This window comes from Phodopus roborovskii, unplaced genomic scaffold (assembly GCF_943737965.1).
Source record: "Phodopus roborovskii unplaced genomic scaffold, PHOROB, whole genome shotgun sequence".
NCBI classification, from domain to species: Eukaryota; Metazoa; Chordata; class Mammalia; order Rodentia; family Cricetidae; genus Phodopus; species Phodopus roborovskii.
Window position 1 is genome coordinate 35,371 of NW_026126479.1, and position 23,659 is coordinate 59,029.

Below are 23,659 nucleotides of genomic sequence, written 5' to 3' on the forward strand. Positions count from 1 at the left end.
ATGTCCTTAATTTCTATATTTCTTCTTTGACACAGGTATGGTGCAATTGAACATTTTTAAATTTCCATGAGTTTGTAGGGTTTCTGCGATTTGTGTTGTTGTCGTAATCCAATTTTTAAAGCATGCTGGTCATATAAGATACAGGGGACTATTCCAATTCTCTTGTAATTCTCTTGTATCTGTTGAGGTTTGTTATGCCACCTACTATTTGGTCAATTTTAGAGAAGGTTTCAAGTGGAGTAGGGAAGAACTTATATTCTTTTGTGTTTGGATGAAATGTTCTATAGATGTCTGTTAAACCCAATTGAGACGAAACTTCTGTTAATTCTTTTGTTACTTTGTTAAGTTTGTGACTGGTGGTCCTGTCTAGTGGTGACAGTGGTGTGTCGAAGTCTCCCAATATAAATGTGTGAGGTTTTATGTGAGGTTTGAGTTTTAGTAGAGTTTCTTTTATGAATGTGGTTGCCTTTGTATTGAAATCATAGTTGTTCAGAATTGAAACATTGTGTTGATGGATTTCTCCTGTGGTGGACATGGAATGACTGTTTTAATCTATGTTGATTAATTTTGATTGGACGTTTAACTTGTTAGAATTTAGGATAGCTGCACCTGTTTGCTTCTTGGGTCCATTTGATTGGAAGATCTTTTCTTAGCCTGAGGTAATATCTATCTTTGAAGCTTAGATGTATTTCTTGTATGTAGCAGTGAGATGGAGTCTGGCTTCATATCCACTTTGTTAGCGTGTGTCTTTTTACAAGCAAGTTAAGACCACTAATGTTGAAGGAGAGTAAGGACCATGGATCGTTAATGCTTGCTTGTTTTAGATTTGTTGCTGGCAGTGGTATTGTGAATTTATCAGTCCTGCTTTACCCTTGATTTGTGGTGCAGTGGATGATCTTTTGCCTACATCTTTGTGAGAATAGTTTACTTTCTTGGGTTGGAGTTTTCCTTCCAAATCGTTCTGTATGACTGGATATGTAGATACGTATTGTGACAATCTGGCTTTGTCATTAAACATTTTGTTCTCTCCGTCTATAGTGATTGACAGTTTTGTTGGGTATAGTAGCCTGGGCTGATATCCGTGGACAACTACTACAAAGTACTTGTAGAACATCTATCAAGGACCTGCTCATCTTGATGCTTTCCATGGAGTAGTCAGGTGTAATTTTCATAGGTCTTCCTTTATATGTTACCTGGAATATTTCCTTCACTGCTCTTAATGTAATTTCTTTATTTGTATGGTTAGATGTTTTGATTATTATATGTTGAGTTTTTTTTTTTTTTTTTTTTTTTTTTTTTTTGGTGTTTGGTGTGCTCATTGTACTTTCATGGGCATGCACTTCTTCAGATTGTGAAAGTTTTCCATAATGATTTTGTTGAAAATGTTTTTGGCACCTTTGAGCTGGGCTTCCTCACCTTCCTCTAAGCCTATTATTCTTAAGATTAGCCTTTTCATGGTGTCCCAGGTGTTTTGTGTTCAGGATTTGTTGGATTTATAATTTTCTTTGGTCGATGAATTTACTTATTCTACTTTATCTTCTGTGCCTGAGATTCCCTCTTCCACCTCTTGAATTCTGTTGGTTATGCTTGCATCTGTAGTTCCTGATCATTTGCCCAGTTTTTCTATTTCCAGCATTCCTTTGGTTTACGTTTTATTTATTGTCTCCCTTTCTGTTTTCAAGTCTTGAAGCATTTCCTTCACCTGCTTGTTTTTTCTGGCTTTCTGTATTTTCTTCAAGAAATTTGTTCATTTTTTCCATTTTTTGTTTGTTTTTTCTTCCATTTCTTTAAGGTATTTTCTCCCATCTTCTTTGAGGGCCTCTATCATTTCTTATGGCAATAATTTTTAATTTGTTCTTTTCTACTTCATCTGCTTTGCTGTTTACTGGTCTATTTAGTGTAGATTCCACAGATTCTGGTGCTGTTATTCTTGTCGTTCTTTTGTTAGGTGTTTTATTGTATTTCCATCTTCCCATAGATACTTCCCCGGTGTGTTTTGGTGGGTCAGAAGTTTGATGTATGTAGCTCTGGGTGGTCCAATCTCTCTAGGAGTTCTCTCCACAGGCAGGGCCCTGCAATGGGACTATAAGTTCAGATTCCAGCTGAAGACTGGCAATGCAAGTCAAAGATTTTGAAGGCTGTGACCCAGGATGTTCCTTAAGCTGATAGGCAGATCTAGCCTGGGCCTGGCACTCTCCAGCTGAGGCCTCTTTGGCAGATACCCTACAATGGTGGTCAGGGATCCATCCTGCAAGAACTCAGAGTGGTTCCATGGAGACAGGGTCCGAAAATACATTTGAGGACTCTAGCCAAGGCCTGGCAATGGATGACAAATACTGGGCTGATACTCAGGATGTTTCTGCACTGACAGGCAGATCTAGCTGGGACCTGGCCCTCTCCAGCTAAGGTCTCTTTAGCAGAGGCACTACAATGGGGGCCCTTTCACTCATTATTTTAACAATTTAAAAAGCCTCATTGAGATTATTGATTTTTCTAAATCCAATCCTACATATTTGCTTCATATTACATAAAGCAACTCATATTGGAGGAAACTGTTAAGACTTTAAACACCTAAGAACCTGGGTTACAGGAATGAATACTCACAATATTGTTTATTCACAGGTGAAAATATGTTTGGTTAATGATTTGATTTAATTTTAATCATGTAATACCAGTGCATGGATTTGTGTTTGCTCACACTTGTTCCCAAGAATGTTAGCCTCTTGAGTTATTCTTGTAGCAAAAACTACAGAATTTTATCAAAATCCTGACATGGGTCCTGGCAATGAACATTCCATATTTTTTCTCGTCCATATCTCTAACCCTGTCTCTATGCTTTCTCTATTTTCTTGATATGAAGTGATAGGGAAGAGCTCATGAAAGAGGCAATCAAAGTCATGCAAACAATTTTGTGAAGATGTTAGCCATCATACTTTTCTTTAATTTCAATAATCAAAATGGTTTTTTTGTTTAGCATGGTTCTTACTAAGTTCACTACACCCAAGATAAATGACAAACTGGTCAGTCCTTCTGATGTAATCTGCAACCCAAGAGAGAAAGACAGAGAGATGGGGGAGAGAGAGACAAAGAGACAGAGAAAGAAAGACAGCATGAGGAGAGAGAGGGAGAGGAAAGAGAGATAATGAGAGCAAGAGAGATGTCAACCCAAGCTTCTCCACCTTCAGGTTTCATACTCTGTACCAAGGGAACAGCATATAAAATTGGGGAAGATACCTCCCCTATGACTGGTGGCTGTGCTTGAAGCTCGGATTGGCTACCAAAGCCTGAGTTATAGGACTAAATGAACAGAAAAGACACAGAACTTGAGGGCAGGTTTGGATCAGGACTACCAAATATTCTAAACTCTTTGAATAGATATAGAAGCCATTAGGGTTTCCAAGCAACAACCCAGCCTCCCTGGGTATGCAGACATTAGTTTAAGTATGGCTTCTTATTCTTGCCAGGGATGATATGGAGAGGAAGGATTCAGGAGTTTGTGGGATTGCTTTTAGCAGGAGGTGTGGTTTACATGGTTTCCCTTAGCTGCCATCCTGTAGATCGTCGGCACCTATTCCTTGAGAGATGGACAAAGTAGGTTGTGCAAAGCTTCAGCCTTAACAATGAGCTGCAGTTCTGAGAGAGGGTCTTCGAGTCCTGGCAGTATTTGGTAGCACTGTTCCAAGCCCTACCTTCAGGGTGTCACGGGGGGTGGGCACTCCTTTGGATTCACCTCAGTTCAGACTTCACCCTTGAAAGGCCTGCCATTGTTTCCTCATAGTAGTGGAAAGGGACAAGGTCTCCTGACAAAATTGGGAGCATTGGTTGAGGGGAGGGAGAGTTAGGAGAAGAAAATGGGAGAGGAGAACAAGAGGCATCAAGAAGACTTGAGTTTTGGAAACAATAGAGGAGAGCAACAAAAGAGATACCATATTAGATGGAGATATAATAGGTGGTAAGAGAAATCTGACACTAGGAAAATGTCCAGAGATCTACAAGGATGACCCCAAATAAGAATATAAGCAATAGTACAGAGGCTATCTTAAATGCCCTTCCCTATAATGAGATTGATATCTACCTTATAGGATATTCTAGAGCCTTCATCTAGTAGTTGACTGAAACAGAAGCAAAAATACTCAGCTAAGCACTAAGTGGAACTCCTGGAATCCAGTTGCAGAGAGGGAGAAGTTATGAGTACAGGGGTCAAGACCAGGTTGGAGATACCTTCAGACTCACCTAAGTAAAACAGTGTGGCGCTCATGACCCCCAGTCTGATAGTTGGGAAAACATAATATGACTGACCTAACACCCCTAAAAGTGCATCTCATTTAGAAGGCCTAGGAAGTGTAAGGGACCTCTGGCAGTGGAATCAGGATGGACCCCTGATGTATGAAAGACTTCAGGAGCCCATTCCCTATGGACAGATACTCACTCAGTCTAGACACAAGGGGTTGGGCCTTGTCCCTGCCCCAAATGACTTTTGGATTAGTGCATATATGAGAGGGAGAGGGAAAAGGTATGGATATGTAAAATAACTTTGATTCTATTTTAACAGAATTCATTAAAAGTAAGAATAGGAAATAAGGTGGGGTGAATAACTTAGCTAACATTTGCTGGTGCCATGGCCCTAAAGACCAAGAGCTTTGGGAAGGATTATGGACACTGTTCTCAAGCAGTCACAGACTAACTTTGACTGTGGTATGAAAACCATACCCCAGGGACAACTTTCATCTTGGGTGACTGTGAAATCCTATAATTCCTACCTCCACTCTCTAAGAACCATTAGTAAAGGCATCTGCGACTATGACTGGCTTCACGGCTTCAAGTTTACTTAGTGAGACATTAGAATGATGTGATGAATAACATGAAGAGTTACACTTAACTGTGTAAAAAACCTCATTTCTGTGAACCTGGCTGTCACCATTAGCAGTAATATATAGAACCCTTCCAAGGTATTTGGTGAGATTTAACAGACTAAATGATAAGGAAAAATAGTATTTCCCATATTTGAAAGACAACTGACTTTGAGGAAGAAACCCTGCACTTAATGGATACCATCTTCTGTTACTGAACTTAGGACCAGAGCTTGTTGTCTGGCTACACTAACAACCAGGCTCAGTCATTCATCATAAGTGAGCCAAGCTAATGAACTAACTTCTCTGTTGACAAGCCAAACTACAATGCCAACTCTCTGGATTCAAGTTGGACAGATATCACTCATGTCCTAGGACAGACTAATCTATAATGTGAATTTTATTTAATACAGGATGTCACAGTAATACTATACTTCAAAAGAAGAGAAAAAAAATACAAAAGTAAAGTTAATGAAAATTTAAAGCATATTTATTCAGTTTGAGTACTTATGAAAAAAGAAAACAGTAAATAATCGATACCAAGGGTCTTAATAGACTTAGAATGCAAAACAAATAACAAAGTCAAATATGGAATTTTTTCCATCTCTAAAACACTCGCATATACTCGGTTCCTGTTTCTGCTATAAGGTGGTCGTATAAGAAGTCAATGTTTTTTTCATAGACACATTTTCATTTGAAAGAATCAATACTTTTTCTACAATGTGACTCCCTGGAAAATGAGAATTTTATGAGTCTACATTTGCCCTTGTGGTAGGCCAAAAGTGGACCCCACAAAGTTGACTTATGATCTCCATACAAATATCAAGGAGTTTGTAGGACTGTAATCAGAAACAGCAGCAACTCATTCCCATATCCATTTCTCAGTCCGTGAGTGTGCACAAGTTGAAGACTAGCTATCATTGATGAAAGGAAGACAGAGACATAATATAATGTCAGGCAGGCAGATTCAGTCAATACTGAAAGCTCCATTTTATTCATATACCAAACTTAAGTAGTCAAACAAAGGTGCGGCAATGGAAGGGGACTTTTATTAATATGAATAAAGGGAAAACAGAAATTGTTTCCACTAATGCTAAAGGCCCTCCATAATTGCACATACAATGTGCCTTCAGGCACCCCATTGCTGCACTTATTCCTTCAGGGTGGTTAACCTGTCTACTCCCAAATCATTGCTATTTAGGTCGGAGACATTCATCATCAAATCACAGGTGACCTGTAGCAGGAAAGATAATATCTTAAGGATAATAGGAGTTATTGGAGCACTTTGAACTCATGACAAGTTGGATCGGATTCCCATTTAGGGGCTGAGAAACTTCAGACTGTCAGAATATATTCCAGGACTGCCAAAGTTATACAGATACCTTGTATGCAAACAGATGATGAGATCTACCTTTAACTGCTTGGTGGCAGTGCAAATGTTTAATTCCAGGACACAGGAGGCTGCCTGATTTTGCTTAATTTGAGGCTAACCAAATCAAAAGAATGAGTTTAAGTCCTGCACACATAAACCCGGTTTTGAAAATAACAAACAAAACATAATCACATAAAGGAAAATCAGATCAACCTACTGGTGGTAGCCTACATGTATAAATGGTATTGAAGGAGGAAGCTTTCCCTCTTTGACTGCTTACCCTAGCTCTGAGTACAAAGTTTATTGTTTTACTACCATTAGAGCCTACTTTTTTGGAAATTTGGTGTATAATGACCAGCTGAGACATCCATCCTGATAAAGTAAAAAACTGATGTACTCTTAAGATTCCCATTGGTAGGTAACCTTTGTAGGACTAACTACATCACAGCTTATGAGACATCCTAATAAATCCACTTTCTACATATATGGAGAGATTCATCATACATTCTTTTTCATGCAGAGAACATTGATTTATGCAGTTGGATTTGTTTCATTTTGTTTTTTATCTGCTCACTTAAGATGTATTGGCTAACAATATTGCTCACAAATACTTTTTTTTTTTTTTTTTTTTTTGTATCCCTAAATATCTGTGTGGTAGTTAATGAATATTTGGAGCTCCCTCCCAACTTTTTCAACTAGAATCACTCAATCCATTTAAGTAAGTATACTTAGCTAGCCACACTGGGTCTAGGAGGAAGAAAGGAAAATGCCTGTTTAGTACAGAATGATAACACGGGTCAGCTATAGGACAATTGCTATAGAAATGCACATCACTGCTGATGTAGAAAAAACTTTGGGTAGAAGGCAAACAGTAACCATTGCAATTTGTCTTTAAGCACTCTGCAACCACCTGGGAGGTGCTTTTATCACTCAGGCCTTACTAGCCAATCAGGCCCCTTTGTGACCTGCCTGTCAAAAGAAGTGCAGGGCCCTTCTGGTCTGTATTTGAAGAGAAACTGGAGCCACTCATTTTGTGTGCTGTGCTTTGAGGAAGGGCAAACTGGAAAACAACAGCATGGTGAGTGAGGGGCTGATGTCCTCATGGGTAGTGGGAGATGGTGAGGTGATGGATCTAGTGAGGTGGGTATTCCCTGGATCTGGCTGGGAAACTATAGCCAGACTACCTGTCCCCTGAGTTCTCATGCAGTCCTCCAAATAACTACTCTGTGGGCTGTATCTGCTTTGAGCACTGGGAGCAGGGAGGTGTGTATAGAAACCCTTTTTAAGTCAACTTCTATATACTTCAGGTGCACCCACTGAAATAATGGCAACAAACTTCCAGAGGCCTTTTAGATAAGTACCTTTTAGAAGTTCAGCAATTTGCATTTTAATTTTATGTGTAAGATCCATTTATTGTAAATTTTCTGCACATTGTAAAAGGCATCTCAAGTAAGGGTAGCACTTCACTATTGAGCAGTGATTTACAGGAGAAGAATTTGTAACACAAAGGATTTACAAATGCTTTGAAGATATTATGCCTCATAAAGTAGAATTTAACTGAGGTAGTACTGCCTCTAAAACACACAAAGATAAGTATATGCTGACCAGTCCTGTTTGAATTTTGAATGCTAGATACATATTTGTTCACCATGATTTTCCAGACCTTTGACTCCAAACCATTACAAAGGAGAAACTCCTGTTTTACAACAGCAGCTAGTCCCTTACCCTTATCATAGACCTGCCCCATAACAAGCTGCACAGAATGCTATTACAGGGTCACAAGCAACCTTAAAATTCATTATATCATATAGTTGCAGTTTTCTTCTCCAGGAAAACATAGTTCTAACAGAGTGGCAATAGGACACCAGATTTTAAAAAGTAAACCAATGATGTATGAGTTTCCTGATAAAGCAAAGCTTTCACTTAGGTACTCACGCAGGGATGAGAAACATTCTTAGAAGAGATAGTAACACCCTGGGGACTAGGCCTTGAACGATTTTCCTAAGGGCCTGGTGTATTGACAATACAACAGAGAACCTTGTCAAAAACCAGGTATTTGCATGGGAGAGCTGGTAATTGTATGGAACAAAGCCTTTGTGGACAGTTTGCTTCATATCTGTATATATAAACTATATAGAGATATGTTTCTAAGTTCCAAGGCCACTGTGGTCTTAGTCAGCAATGATCATGAGATACCCTGTATTCATGTAAAGTCCCTCACAGAACTGGTAATGGACAAATCCCCCCAGAGCTCAGGGGAAGTGGGGGAGGACAGGGAATGGAGAGAGAAGTAGGAGAAAACGAGGGGGAGGAAAGGAAAACATGTGTGACCAGGAAGATTGAGCCTGGTTAGGAATAGAAGACAGGAAAGAGAGAGAGACAGAGACAGAGAGAGAGAACATAAAATAGGGAGCCAATATTGGTTTGAAGATAAAATTGAACACAAAGAAAAGTCTGGAGAACTACAAGACTGCTGCTAACTAACAGTTTGAGCTTCTATGGAAAGGCTATCATAAATGCCCTTCCTGGAGAATGAGATCAACAACTAACTTCTCCATGGAGCCCTCAACTAATGCCTGTTGGAAACAGATGCAAACACCAATACATAAACACTGAGCCGATGTAGAACTCAGATACAGAGGGAGAGGACAAGAACAGGCGGCAGAAACACATAGAGACAGCTTTCCTGAACAAGGAGGAGCTAACGGGCCACCAGACTGATAGCTGGGAAGACAGCATGTGACTGACTCAGGACCCCTGAATATGGGTCTCTGCCAGAAGTATTGAGAAGTCTAAGCGCCCTCAGACAGTGCAGCCAGGATGTATTCCTGAATTACAAAAGGACTTTGAAAACACATCCCCCATGGAGGGATAACTGCCTTAATCTAGAAACAGTAGAGAAGCCCTAGTCCCTATTTCACATGACCTGTCAGACCTACATGACCCCTACTGCATGACATTGCCCTACATATGGAATTGCGGTGGAGAGTTGGGAGGGTCGTTAGAGTGCTTGTGAGAGGGCAGAGAGAGTAAAATGGAGGGATGGAGTGAAGGTGGTTTGGAGGGAGGGAGGGGGAACTGGGATCAACATGTAAAATAATAAATTAAATTAAAAAAAAAATGCTTTTACACCAAAATTTATGTTCAAGTAAAAGTTACTGGGGAAAAGGATTTCTATTTTTGTTTCCACAGAAAATGAAAAGATGTGGATTCCTTCCAGACTAATGTGGTTTGATCAAGCCAGACCACCTGAAACAGAATACCAGGTGATCCTACATTCAAAACAGCTGGACAAAGCAGCCTGACAGACTACAGCCAGAGTTTCTGAATCTCCTTCGAATTCCCCATGACAGCTCCCCTTACTATCAGGAAGTAGTTTTGAAAGAACTATGCCCAAATTCCCAAATATTGTCTATAAATGTTTGTTTCCATCTATATGGACTTAGTTATATAAAATAAAAAAAAATGTGAAAGAAACAAACCAAGCTAAGAATGGGCATTCATAACTAAGAAAAAAAAAAAAAAACAAACAAAAACAAAACAAAAAAAAGACTAAAGTCAAGTATGATATCTAAGATGTTCACCAAATTATTTACAAGATATAGGTTTCCCCTTCCATGATTTCTTCCCTATTACCTGATATCAAGATGATAAGACAGGATTTAAAATACGTACAGGTTTAGAAATGTGGATGAACAAAATTATGCAAGTTCATTGCCAAGACCTACATCAGTTTTTTGAGAACATACTGTAATTCCTCCCACAGGAATACTCAAGGGTGTAACCTTCTTGTGAGAAACCATGAACAATCACAAACTCACACACTGATATCACATAATTAAAATTAAATCAAATCTCTAAACAGATTTCCATATTTGAATATTTTTCTCTAATGAGTACTCAATCCTGTAACCATTGTGTTCAGGGTCTTAAAGTCTTCAAAGTTTTCCTGAAACATTAATTATTTCATGTAAAAGAAAGTAATCATGAAGGATTGGGCTTAGAGATAGCAATCCATATGAATGAGGTTTTTATGTAAATCAAGTCAAGTGTTACCATGAAACATGGTTCCCTTACCAGTGAATTTCCAGGACTTTTTTCCACATGAGTTTGCAAGTGAGAACAAAACAGAGACATTGTATTGCTTGAACTGATTGTTCACACGTGTCAGATATTTTTCTCTCCAAAAAACTATGTAAGTCAATGTGTGTTCAATGAAGATCATACCACATTCTTAGTAGGAAGATTCCTTCCCATAAGGGTTTTCTTAGGCTCACAAAGATTATAGGGATAAGCAAAGTGCACAGCATTACAACAATGGATACATGTATAGTGTTTTTATGCACTATGATTTATTTCTTTGATTATAAAGACTAATGATACATAGAGAGGCTTTACCACATGGGATACATTCAATATCTTTCAAGTATACATTCTTTTATGACTTAAGAGAGTGCTGGGATATGCAAAGGCTTTATCACAATCATGGCATCCATAAGTTTCTCTACAGTAAGTGTTCTTATATGACTTTTAAGCACATCATATGCTGTGAAAGCTTTACTACATTGGCTAATTTCTTAGGGTATCTCTCCAGTATGTGTTCGTTTATGAAGTCCCAGATTGTTGTGTTGTGAAAAAGCTTTGCCACATTGATTACATCCATAAGGTTTCTCTCCAGTATGCGTTCTATGATGACACTGGAGATTACTGGCACATGAAAATGCTCTACCACATTGATTACATATATAGGGTTTCTCTCCAGTATGTGTTCTTATATTGCTTTAAGATGACCATTACTTGCAAATGCCTAACCACATTGATTACATACATAGGGTTTCTCTCCAGTATGTGTTCTATGATGAGATTTGAGAGTAGTGTCATGTGAAAATGCCCTACCACATTGATTACATGCATAGGGTTTCTCTCCAGTATGTGTTCTATGATGAGATTGTAGCATACTAACTTGTGAAAATGCCCTATCACATTGGCTACATACATAGGGTTTCTCTCCAATATGTGATCTTTTATATAACTGTATTGTGAAAAACATTTGCCACATAGTTTATAGTCTTGTGTTTTCCCTCCAGTATATGTTCTAAGATGTCTTTTAAGCATAGTATGTCTTGCAAATGTCTTACCACATTGAATACAATCATGGGTGTTTTTTACCATGTGTGCTCTGTCACTGAGAAGAAGGAAATTGTGACATGCAAAGACTTCAACACACTCTAGATTTCTATATGGTTTCTTTCCAGTATGATTTTTTTCAAGCCATTGAAGATGCCTGTAACCCACAAAGTTTTTCACACATTCATTGTGTATATTCACAGGATTTGCTCCCTTATGGCTTCTTTGATTCCTGCAAAGATAATTAGCATATGTAAAACTTTACCACATGCATGAAACTAAAGAAACTTTCTACATGTATAAAATAAAGTTTTAATTTGGCATAATTGTAAACAAGAATCATATCTTGAGTTTTACATTCATGATGCTTCTCTAATGTGGTATTGTTTTGATTTCATTGAAGATACCTGTGGATTCAGAATAAGAGCTTTATTTCATGGCCCTCAATTATTGCATATATTTACATATAATAGAAAAAATCGAAATGACACAGAGCTTTGCCATATTTATACCATTTATCAGTTTTTCCTTCATAGAAATCAGACTACATTGGCTAAATATACCAGTACAAATGGAAGCATTCACACATTCCAATGGTCATATGGATTTACTGCAGTGTAAATTGATGGTATTATTCAGATGACTTCGGAATATTGATAAATTTGAATGTTGTTTCATACTCAACAAATATCCTCAAAGTGGGGACTTCTAAATATCTTTCATTTCTTCTCATTGTCATAAGAGAAGTACATTGCTTCTTTCCACATTCTAAATTCACATGGCTTGAATTTAGAGTAAACTAAATACTTTTTTCCCTACATTTTCTAATACAGAATGTCTCTGTGTAAATCTAGCTATCCTGGAACTCACTTTGAAGACTGGGGTGATCACAAACTTAAGGGATCCACCTTGCTCTTGGTCATGAATGTTGGAATTAAAGGTATGGGCCACAACTACACGGCTCTACATATGATATTCTTATGAAACTAATAAAACAAATAAAAAGTTTCTACATAGCGTTCACACTTTCACTTTCTTTAAATCAACTTTAAGGTTTCAACGTAACAACCTTCTTGACACTCATAAACTGACCCTTTCAATATCCATAGCAAAGTCACAAATAGATAAATAATGCCTGCTTAACTACAGACTTTTTTCTTAGGAGGTCTTGGACATATACTTATCACCTATGCAACATGTAAACTGTTTAAAATATCTGAATAGAATGAAACTAAACAGACGGGCATATCTACAGAATAGATATCTGGGTGCTATAATTCAAAGGGTGATATCTGTTAAGACATAATTTCCTTCTCATTTTACACAAATGCCTTGCAAACACAGAAGAGCTACCTTTCACTGAGGAACAGGGTTTTGTGAGAAAATGACAATCATCACTTTAAGCTACACTTATTTTCACTGTTGCTCTTCTTAATCTTTTTAATATTTTAAGTGTGACTTTTCAATAAAATTTCCAGGATACATTAAAATATCTGCAGAGCCAAATTTGCATAAATTTGCACATGAAAATTTACCTTCTGTGTCTTCTAGAAGTTTGACAATGATCCTTCGTATTATGGTTATCCCAAATGTAGTCTGAAATAACAGAAAATATATGATGTACTCTTCCAAATTGTACAAAATTTAAGTAATAACTTCAATGACCCTTAGAACCATGCCTCACTCACCCAATTTTCCCTTTTCTTAATCAAATTACAGAATAGTATCAATAATCAAGAAACAGTTGGTCCCTTATTTTAAAACATGAAGGAAAATTCAGTCTTACCTGTAGCAGCAAGGTTCCTGTAAGTGTCCAGCATCACATTTTTCTAGAGACACTTCTGAGACGGATTTAGCAAAGCCCACTCTTCCTCAGTGAAGTGGATATCTGATTACAAAGATTCATGCAAATGGGAACCAGTTAGAATCCCAATAGGATTATGAAAACCATATATACATATATTGATACAGCATGGCTTCTACACCTACCATGCAGTGATCTAGAGGTGTACAATATTAGGGAAAGAACAATCAGGAGGAAGAGGAAAAAAATAAGAGGGGTAAATACCATCAACTTTTTGTCAAAAAAAAAAAAGAGAGAAATCCATCAACGTAACCTGAGATCTTGTGTAATGTTACCCACCTCCCGATGACTCTATGTGTTCAGAACTTATACACACAGACTCTAACAAAATTAACTCAAAAGGATTCCTAAACTGTTCTGCTTTTGACCCTGTAGTGACTGATATTTGTTTCAAAGAGAGACACCACATGGTCTAGATTTCTCTATGAAAATGTGGGTAATATTCTGCCATCGTTCAGAGAATTATATTTTAATTTAATGAGCAATGTTACAAATTAATGAGTTCTGCTTATTAAACATATCCGTATAAATAATTGGTATCCAAAAATAAAGTTTTTAAGAAGCTTGGTCCCAAAAATTCCACTGAGGGCATCCAATCATGTAGTTTAAGCAGGGATAATCAAGAGGACATAAGGACATTGCCACAGACTTAAGAAATAAGTAAAGAAATATGTCTGTATAGACAAATTGTGTTCATTTCTGGTAATGATCAAAAAGGAAAGAACCTACAACAGATGGTTATTTTGTTGTTATTGTTTTTTTTTTTGAGACAAGGTTTATTGGTGCAATAATAAATATCCTTAGTTGTTTTAGGAGACAGATACTGCAAGTCGTGCCAGTAAGGCAATGTATGCTTTCAACAGAAAAGATAGCACCATAATATTTAATAGTACAGGAGTAACTTCGAACAGCAGATCTGGAGGGAGAAGTGATAGAAGATGAGAAAAGTAGGGATGGCAGAACAAAGAAACGATTAAAGCTGGTGCAGGGAGTTATTGGTTAATCCATGTATTATTCTAAGTAAGCTTCTCATGAGGAATAGCTTCTTGTATACTACATCTATGGGAAAATGGAAGGAAATGATAGACTTCTAAAAAGTCAGCAGGATTTACCATTCGATAGGACAACCTCAGAAGGCTACTCAAGCAGTGGAGTACAGGGGGAAAACAGGCAATCCCATTAACATTACTGACTAAGGCCACAGTGTTCATGGGCCTAATAAGCATAGCTCCATGTGGTTTCAATAGAGCACACCAAGGATTTTTCAAACCTTTTCTCTCAGACTGTACATCCAAAACCACAAAAATTATCAGCTCTGTTACATAGTCCACAATAGTTCACCCAGACCCTTTTTGGCTGAATACTTTAACTATAGCAATTTGTATTCATGATAAGGTCTCTCCTCTATCCAGATTCTTGATAGCCCTCATCTGGTGATTCCAAGAAACTGCCCACCAGGAAAATTATGGATTATGTAGGAATGATTAACTGATTCCACATTGCTCACCTCAACTATCATTGAAGGAGGAAATCTCAGCTTATATCCTTCCTCTCCCTTTCTGCACTGTGACTCCACTAGTATCCAAGTGGGTCATGAACTCAATCCTTGCACAAATCCCTCTTCATATAAAGTCCCCACACTAATCAGAGATCTTGGGAGTTCACTCATTTTCTGGTCTATTTTCCTTCTCACTTACCAGTCAAGGGCCAGGAAGGAAGGAAGTGTAGGTTTTTCTTCCCAGCACTGTATGTGAGAAGCAGGATTGGGAGTTCAAAACAATTCTCAATTATACAGCATAAGACAACCCAAAGTTACAAAAAACTTTGCTCAACTCAGAAATCAATAATAAACATCACTTGACAAAAGGAATGGAATAAGTAAAATTTAAGAAACATAGGAGAGCAGCAGCACAGAGATACAAGCAGTAATGTGTTTAAAGAACATATTTAAAAAGATGGCAATAGCTGGGTGGTGGTGGCACATGCATTTAACACTAGTGTTCAGGAGGCAGATGGAAGCCTATCTCTGTGAGTTCAAGACAAGCATGGTATACAAGATATAGTTGTGGTACAAGCAGCAGAGTCACAAAAAAATGGGGTCTCAAAAAATAAATAAATATTAAAAAGAAAAAAGCTAGAAAAACAGATACCATCATTGGCTAGAGGCCTCACTTGAAGAATGCCAGGCCCCAGCTAGATCCACATATCATTGCCACCATCCTGAGTCCATGGTGCTGGATGCTTGCCCCCCATCGCTGGGCCTCTGCTAGAGAGGATTCAGAAGGAGAGTGTTAGGCCCTGGCTAGATCTGCCTATCCATGCAGGAACCACTTGAAACTCTGTGTACCAGGATCTATGACCCCCATTGCCAGGATTCTGCTAGAGTGAGTCTGGGAAAAATTTGCGTGAAATTCCCCCCACACCCTAACCTGGAAATTCCCTGGATTGGCTCCATATCATGCTCTGCCTGTGGCATGTCCACAGCTCAAAAACCCATAGGAAATAGATAAACTAACTTCAAAAGAATCCAAGGGGAATGCAGAGGAAATATATACACAAAACCACTGCCAACATCAAATCATAAACAAAAATCATTAACCAACAATGTCCCTTACTTTCCCTCAATTTAATGGTATTATCTCACTAATAAATAGAGAAAGCCTAACAGAATGTATACGGAAACAGAATCCATACTTCTGCTGCACACAACAAACAAATCTAAGATTCAAAGATAGATGTTACTCAGGGTAAAGGGCTTGGAAAAGATCTTCCAATCAACTGGACCAAAGAAGCAAGCAGGTTTGGCTATCTTAATACCTAACAAATTAGACTTCAAACCAAAATCAATAAAAAGAGATGAAAAAAGTCATTTTGTATTCATCACAGGAGAAATCCTAAGCACAAAACCTCAATTCTGAACCTCTATGCCCCAAATTCAAACGCACCAACATTCCTAAAAGAAATGGTACTAAAACTCTAACCTCACATAAAACCACACACACTTTGAGTGGGAGACTTCAACACACCACTCTCACCACTACACAGTAACACCAGTCAGAAACTTTACAAAGAAACAAAAGAACTAACAGAAGTTATGTCTCAATTGTTTTTCACAGACACTTATTGAACATTCCATCCAAACAAAAAAGAATATAACTTCTTCTCTGCTCCACATGGAACATTCTCTGAAATTGACCATATACTAGGCAACATAAAAATCCTCACCCGATACAAAAACATTTGAATATTACCCTGTATCTTATCAGACCACCATGCTTTATAATTGGAATTCAATAAAAACAACAACAAATCACAGAAAACCTACATACTCATAGAAACTGAATGATGCTCAATTTCAACATACTTGCGTCAAAGAAGAAATAAACAAATTAAGGAATTCCTAAAATTCAATGAGGTTGTGGATACAACATACATGAATTTATGGGACACCTTGAAATCACTGCTAAGAAGGAAGTTGATTGCAATCAGTTCCCATATGAAGAAAACGGATGAGAGACACATTAGAGAATTAACAATACAACTGAAAACCTTAGGACACAAATGAAGCAAACTTAACCCTCAGGAGTAGGCCCCATTATCAATTTTTGGGCTGAAAACAATAAAGTAGAAAGCAGGAATACGATACAAAAAAAAAAATCAATGCAATAACGAGTTGCTTTTTTTTTTTCAGAAAATTAACCAGGGAGACAAACCTTTATCCAAACTAAACAAAAAGCAAAGAGAGAAAATGGAAATTAACAAAATCAGAACCAAAAAGGGGTACAGAACAGTAGACACTGAGGAAATCCAGGCAATTTTAATGTTATAGTTTGAAAACTTATACTCCACAAAATTTGAAAATTCAAAGGATATGAACAAATTTCTGGGTAACTCCTACTTAACAAAATTAAATCAAGACTAGACAATCAACTTATATTGACCTATAGCAACTAACAAAGTAGGAGCAATCATAGAAAGCCTTCCAACATAAAAAATATCCCAGAGCCAGATGTCTTCTTCAGTGAAGAATTCTACAGAAAATTCATGGAAGAGCTAATATTAATAATCTTGAAACTGTTCCACACAATAGAAACAGAAGTTTCATTACAAAACACTTTTTTGAGGCTACAATCACCTTGATACCCATTCACACAAAGACACAACTAAGAGAAAATTACAGAACAATATCCCTCCTGCACATTGATGCAAAAATACTCAAGAAAATATGGGAAAACCAAATCCAGGAACCTATCAGAAAAATCATCTACTATGATCAAGTAGGCTTCATCCTTGTGTAGCAGGGATGGCTTCACATATGAAAATATTTCAAATATACCACTATATAAACAAACTAAAAATGAAAAATCACATGATCATCTCTCTAGATGTAGAAAAAACCTTTGACAAAATTCAACATCCTATCATGTTAAAGGTCTTGTAGAGATCAGGGATAACAGGAATTTATATAAACATAATAAAAGCAATATGTAGTAAACACAGAGAAAATATCAAGCTGTATGTAGAGAAGCTTAAGGCAATTCCTCTGAAATCAGTACAAAGACTAGGCTGCCCTCTGTCTCCATATATCTTCATTATTGTATTTGAAGTGCTAGGTAAAGAAATAAGACAAGAAAAGGATATCAAGAGGATACAAATTGAGAGGAAGAACTCAATCTTTCTCTATTTTCAGAAGATATGATAGTTTACATAAGCAACCAGAAAACTCTACCATGGTACTCCTACAGCTGAAAAACACATTCAGCAATGTATAAGCATAGAAGATAAACTAAGAAAAATTGTAGCCATTCTATATTCAGACAACAAAGTGGCTAATAAAGAAATCAGAGAAACATCACCCTGTACAATAGCCACAAACAACATAAACTACCTTGGGGTAACACCTATCAAACAAGTGAAAGTCCTATATAATAGTAATTTGTGTATTTACAAAAAGAAATTAAAGAAAACACCAAAAAAAATGTAAAGATCTCCCAATCTCATGGATAGGTAGAATAAACATAGTAAAAATGGCAATTTTCTCAATGGCAATCTACAAATTCAATTCAATATCTATTAAAATCCCAGCACAATTCTTCACTGACCTTGAAAAGATAATAATCAACTTTATATTGAAAAACAAAAGAACAAGAATAGTTAAAACAACCTGTATAATAAAGGAACTTCATGAGGCATCATCCTCCCTGACTTTAAGATCTACTACAGAGCTATAGTCCTGAAAAGAGCCTTGTAGTAGCACAAAGATAGACAAGTAGCTCAATGAAAGTTAATAGACAATCTTGGTATTATCCCACACACATCTGAGCACTTGACTTTTGACAAAACAGCTAAAAGTGTACAATGGGATAAGGAAAGCATCTTCAACTAGTGGTGCTGGTACAAATGGATGATGGTATTCAGAAGACTGAAGATAGATCTATGTCTATAGCCATGCACAAAACACATGTCCAAATGCATCCCTCCATAAATCCATCCACACTGAACCTCTTAGGAAAAAAAAAATTAGAGGTACTCTTGAACAAATTGGTACAGGAGACTGCTTCCTGACAATAACTCCAGAACCATAGACACTGAGATCAACAAATAATGAATGGTCCCTATTCCAACTTAGAAGTTTCTGTTTTCTGTAAGGCAAAGGACCCAATGTCAGCCCACAGACTGGGAAAAGATTTTCACCAATCCGACAAAGGTCTGATCTCCAAAATATAAAAAGAACTCAAGAAACTAGTCAACAAAACACCAAATAATTCTATGAAAATGGGGTATAGAACTGAATAGAGAACTCTAAATAGGGGGAATGATGAAATACACTTAAGAAAATGTTCAATATCTTTAGCTAATAAGGAAATACAAATTAAAACAACTTTAAGATACCATCTTACTGCTGTCAGAATGGATAAAATTAGAAAAAGCAATGACAACTTATTCTTTGCAGGTGGATCTGTAAATTTGAAGAGCCATTTTGGAGTCTAGCCTGGCTGTTCCTCAGGATAATGGGAATCAGTATACCACAGGACACAGTAACCTACCTCTTGTGCACATACCCAAATGATCCACATCCATGGAACCAAGAATTGTGCTCACATATATTCATAGCAATATTATTTATAATAGCAAGAACATGGAGGCAACATATATGCCCCTCAACTGAAGTATGTATAAAGGAGATGCGCCACATTTACACAATGGAATACTACTCTGTGGTGGTGGGGGGAACAATGAAATCTTGAATCTCACAGACAAGTGGATAGAACTTGAAGAAACTATCCTGAATGAGGTATCCCAGTCACAGAAAGATAAACATGGTATGTATTCATTCATATGTAGATTTTAGACATAGTGCAAATGATAAACACGATACAAATCACACTGCCAGAGAAACTAGGATACAAGGAGGATTCTAAGAGTTTCTTATAAGGTCACTCACAAAAGCAGGAAGGGACACGGTCCCCAGAGCATATGGGAATTGAGGGGGTAGTGAGTGGAGAGTGAACTAACAAAAGGAAAGATGTAGGAGAGTAAAGAACATTGGACTAGGAATATTTGGTCAGAAGAGGAATAGACTTGCGAAGAAAAGTGAAGAGAAGAGAAAAGGATAGCTGGATCCACCTTGTTGGTGTTAAATTATATCTTGTGAATAATTTCTTTCTTTCTTTCCTTCTTCCTTTCTTTATTTAAATCAATGTTGATATCATTTTGTTATCTCTCTAGGGGTGAATTATGAAAAATTGTTTCATTATTAAATTCTTTCATTATATAATCTGTGATCCCTGAAGTTTGGTGCCACCTTGTGTGACTCAAGTGTGACATACCACCTAACTATCTGATTATTTCATTATTCAAATCTGTCTTTTTCTACTCCAGGGAGAGTGGAGTCTGTATCCACCTTGTAGGTTAAATTGCATCTTGTGAATTCTTTCTTTCTTTCTTTCTTCCTTTCTTTATATAAATCAATGTTGATATCATTTCGTTATCTCTCTAGGGGTGAATTGTGAGAAATTATCTCTTTATTCATTCATATTTTTGTTCAAATCGATGATTAAGAACTCAATGCCTCTTCAGTATTGAGCAATCATTTAGGCTTCACGCATAAAACACCATCCACTTGTTTAATGTGTATAAAATACAGGTAATGTTATGGACCATAAGTCCCTTTTGGAGTCAGATTGTGGGAGTTGATGATGTAATATCATCTCATTACTTCATCATTTAGCTGTGTAAATAGATCTTTACATCAGCGATAGGTTTAGGACTTTGGTGCCATCTAGTCAGTGTTACTATAAAAGGCCCACTAATTAATTATCAACTCAATTTTTTAAAAAAATCATTATTCCAGGAAGAGATCAGTCTGACTACTCCATGTGGGATTTAAGTATGCACCACCATGTCATTATACAATCATTTTTCATTATATATTAATTATTTAAATCGATGAAGATGTTGTTCTTCCTGACTGGAGTAGGGCCATTCCTCCATGGGAGTTAATCACGTGGCATTATTTTATTATCTAAGTACTACTTCCTTGACAATCACTGGAGATTGGTTCCATCTTATGAAAGTTAAGTATGGAGGACTATCCAATTATTAACTTATTCGATTGCGTAAGTAATGATGGTGTCATCCGTCATATGGCTGCTGTGGGATTGACACAGCAGGAGATCGGTACCAGAAGTAGTGCCCAGAGAATGGGGGACACTGCCTTATACAGTGATTACTGATTACGTAATAGTAGATTTTTAACAATCAAATGATTACACGATTTTAAAAAACTGTACTGTTTCGCATCATCAGTTTCTGAGAGGTTGCAACAGAACTGACCCATGAAGGACACAGTGACCACCGATTTTAAAAATGGAATAACTGAATAATCTCCTGATCAGGGAAGCTCATCTAATGAACTCTGTCGGGCTGATAACATGACACACCTCCAACAATAAATCACTCTAAATAACCATATTAGAAAGCAGGGTACAGGACTTAATAGACAACAGTCAATTGAGGAATCCAAAATGACTGAAAGAAACAGAAGACACTGCTCAAAATCCTTAATCATCAGCCTAATGCAAATCTAAACAACTCTGAGAAACCATGGGATCAAGCTCCTCTAAAGGTAAGAGGATGAAGAGGAGTTTATTTTATTTTCAATAAAGGGAAAAGGATTATGGTAGAGGCGATTAAATGTAATGTTTCCGTTCTAGAAATTAGAAAATTGAAGCATAGAAAACAGGTTTAAAATACTCACCATTGTACTTGAAGGGCACAATGATGCCTTCATTTTCATGCTTAGTCACTATAGGCATGTTGTAGCTTGAGAGACTGGTAAATATGTAGAACTCAAAAGGAATAGCCCTGCTTTGTTTTTGTGAGAAACTCAGTGAGGCTGTAAGGTTAGTTCATCCGTGAGTATACTCCTTTTAGCATGTGGGAGGGGCACTAGAATGTGACAGAATATTGGTTCATAAATGTTGCCTGGCAACCCTGCTTGCATTCTGTATCCTGGTATCATGGGCCAAGGACCAGAGAGCAGCTTTGAGAAAGTGTTATCATGTGACATTACAGTCTCCCAAGATAACTATCTCCTAAAACTTTTCATGACAGCATTTGATTCGCCTAAACAAGTCATAGCCACACCTCTGGAAGTGTGCCTACAGCTTTTACTGGTTACCAAATGTAAGGAGTACGGTTTTTCTGCCTGAAGCCGCTGGTCTTGTCCTGTTGCCACGCCAGCCCTAAATAATACAAAGAGACTCTGTATTTGATATTATACTGTTGGCCAGGTACTAGTTTCTTATTGGCTAGCTTTGTCTTATGTATTCACCCATTTCTGCTGATCTATGTATTTTCACATGGCCTTGTCTTACCGGGGTCCAGCTCTCTCCAGACTCTCCATCTTGACTCCACCTTACTACTTCCTATTTCCTCCTTGTCTCTCCTATCTTCCTTTCCTATTGGCCAATGGTGCTTTATTATTAACCAGTATGAGAAACATATACAAAATGACATCTCCCATCATCTCCTCTTTTCTGTCTAAATAAAAAGAAGGGTTTTAACCTTATCATAGCAAAATATATTATACAACAGTTATCAAGTACACAGTTAACAATATTTAGTCCATTAACATTTAGCAAGATTTGAAGAAAATATTCCATCATCTATTCTATCTTAGTGTGTCTAAAGTCTAAGTAACGTATCTTTAATCCTAACTAATGAACTATAACCATAACTATTTGTCTTTAACTCCATCAAAGACCACAGAAGGATAATATATAAACTCTAGAAATGACAGAGACAACTCACTGCCTGGTCACCTAAAGTTGTTTTGTAATCTTCCATCTGTAGCCCATAGGCCATAGTGTGTCTGGCAGACTCTTCTGCAAAGCAGGAAACTTTAAACTGTTTCATATTGGCACTTTGTCAGTCACTTTTTTTTGTGTCCTACAGATTTTTTCATGAAGCAGGAACTCTGTAGCAATGTCCATCTTGAATCAGCAATCACTTTTCTGTGGGTCCTGCATGTCCAGTTTATACATTACAAAGTCAAACAGTCCAGACAAGAGCAGTATCTTGTCCAAATGGCTAGTCTTGCCATATTGGAAGCAAACTCCAAAACGAGTTTCTTTAATGCCCATCTTCTTTTCTGGTGCAGGTGGTATTGTCAAGAGCAATTATGTCTCACTGTCCCGAAAACCCTAAACCATTTTAAATGCCATATTCTGTAGGTCTTTGAAAGGTTTGAAGAATGCCTATCTATTTCAAATACATGTCTATATATCAAGAAATCCTAACTTAACTATAAGTTCTGACTATCATAGATAACTAACTATAATCTGTACTACATTATACATTACATTTCTAACTGAGCTCAATAAACACAATACCTAAACAAGAGGAGAAATATACATATCACCAAATTGACTTTAAATTTGTATCAATAAATGAAAATCCATTCCAAAACAAAGTAATCAATAAATGAAAATCCATTCCAAAACAAAGTATTCATATCTATACCATAATTCCCTTTTTACCTTTAAAAAGAATATTGGTTGTGATCATTAACCATTTATAACCAAGTCCATTTAAATGAAAACAAACATTTATAAACAATATTTGGGAATTTGGGCGTCGTTCTTTCCAAACTACTTCCTGCTGGTAAAGGGCGCTGTCATGGGGGAATCCTAAGAAGAGGCAGAAATCCTGGTTGTAGTCTGCGAGGCTGCTTTGTCCACGCTGTTTTGAATGTTGGATCACCAGCAACTCTGTTTTAGGGGGTCTGGCTTGAACAAACCACATTAATCTGGAAGGAATCCACAGCTTTTCATTTTCTGTGGAAACAAAAATAGAATACCTTATATGCAATTTTCTCTCTGAAATCCTAATTTTCTCACATACTTTTATGCTTATTGTTGTCTTTCCCTAATGCATACCTTA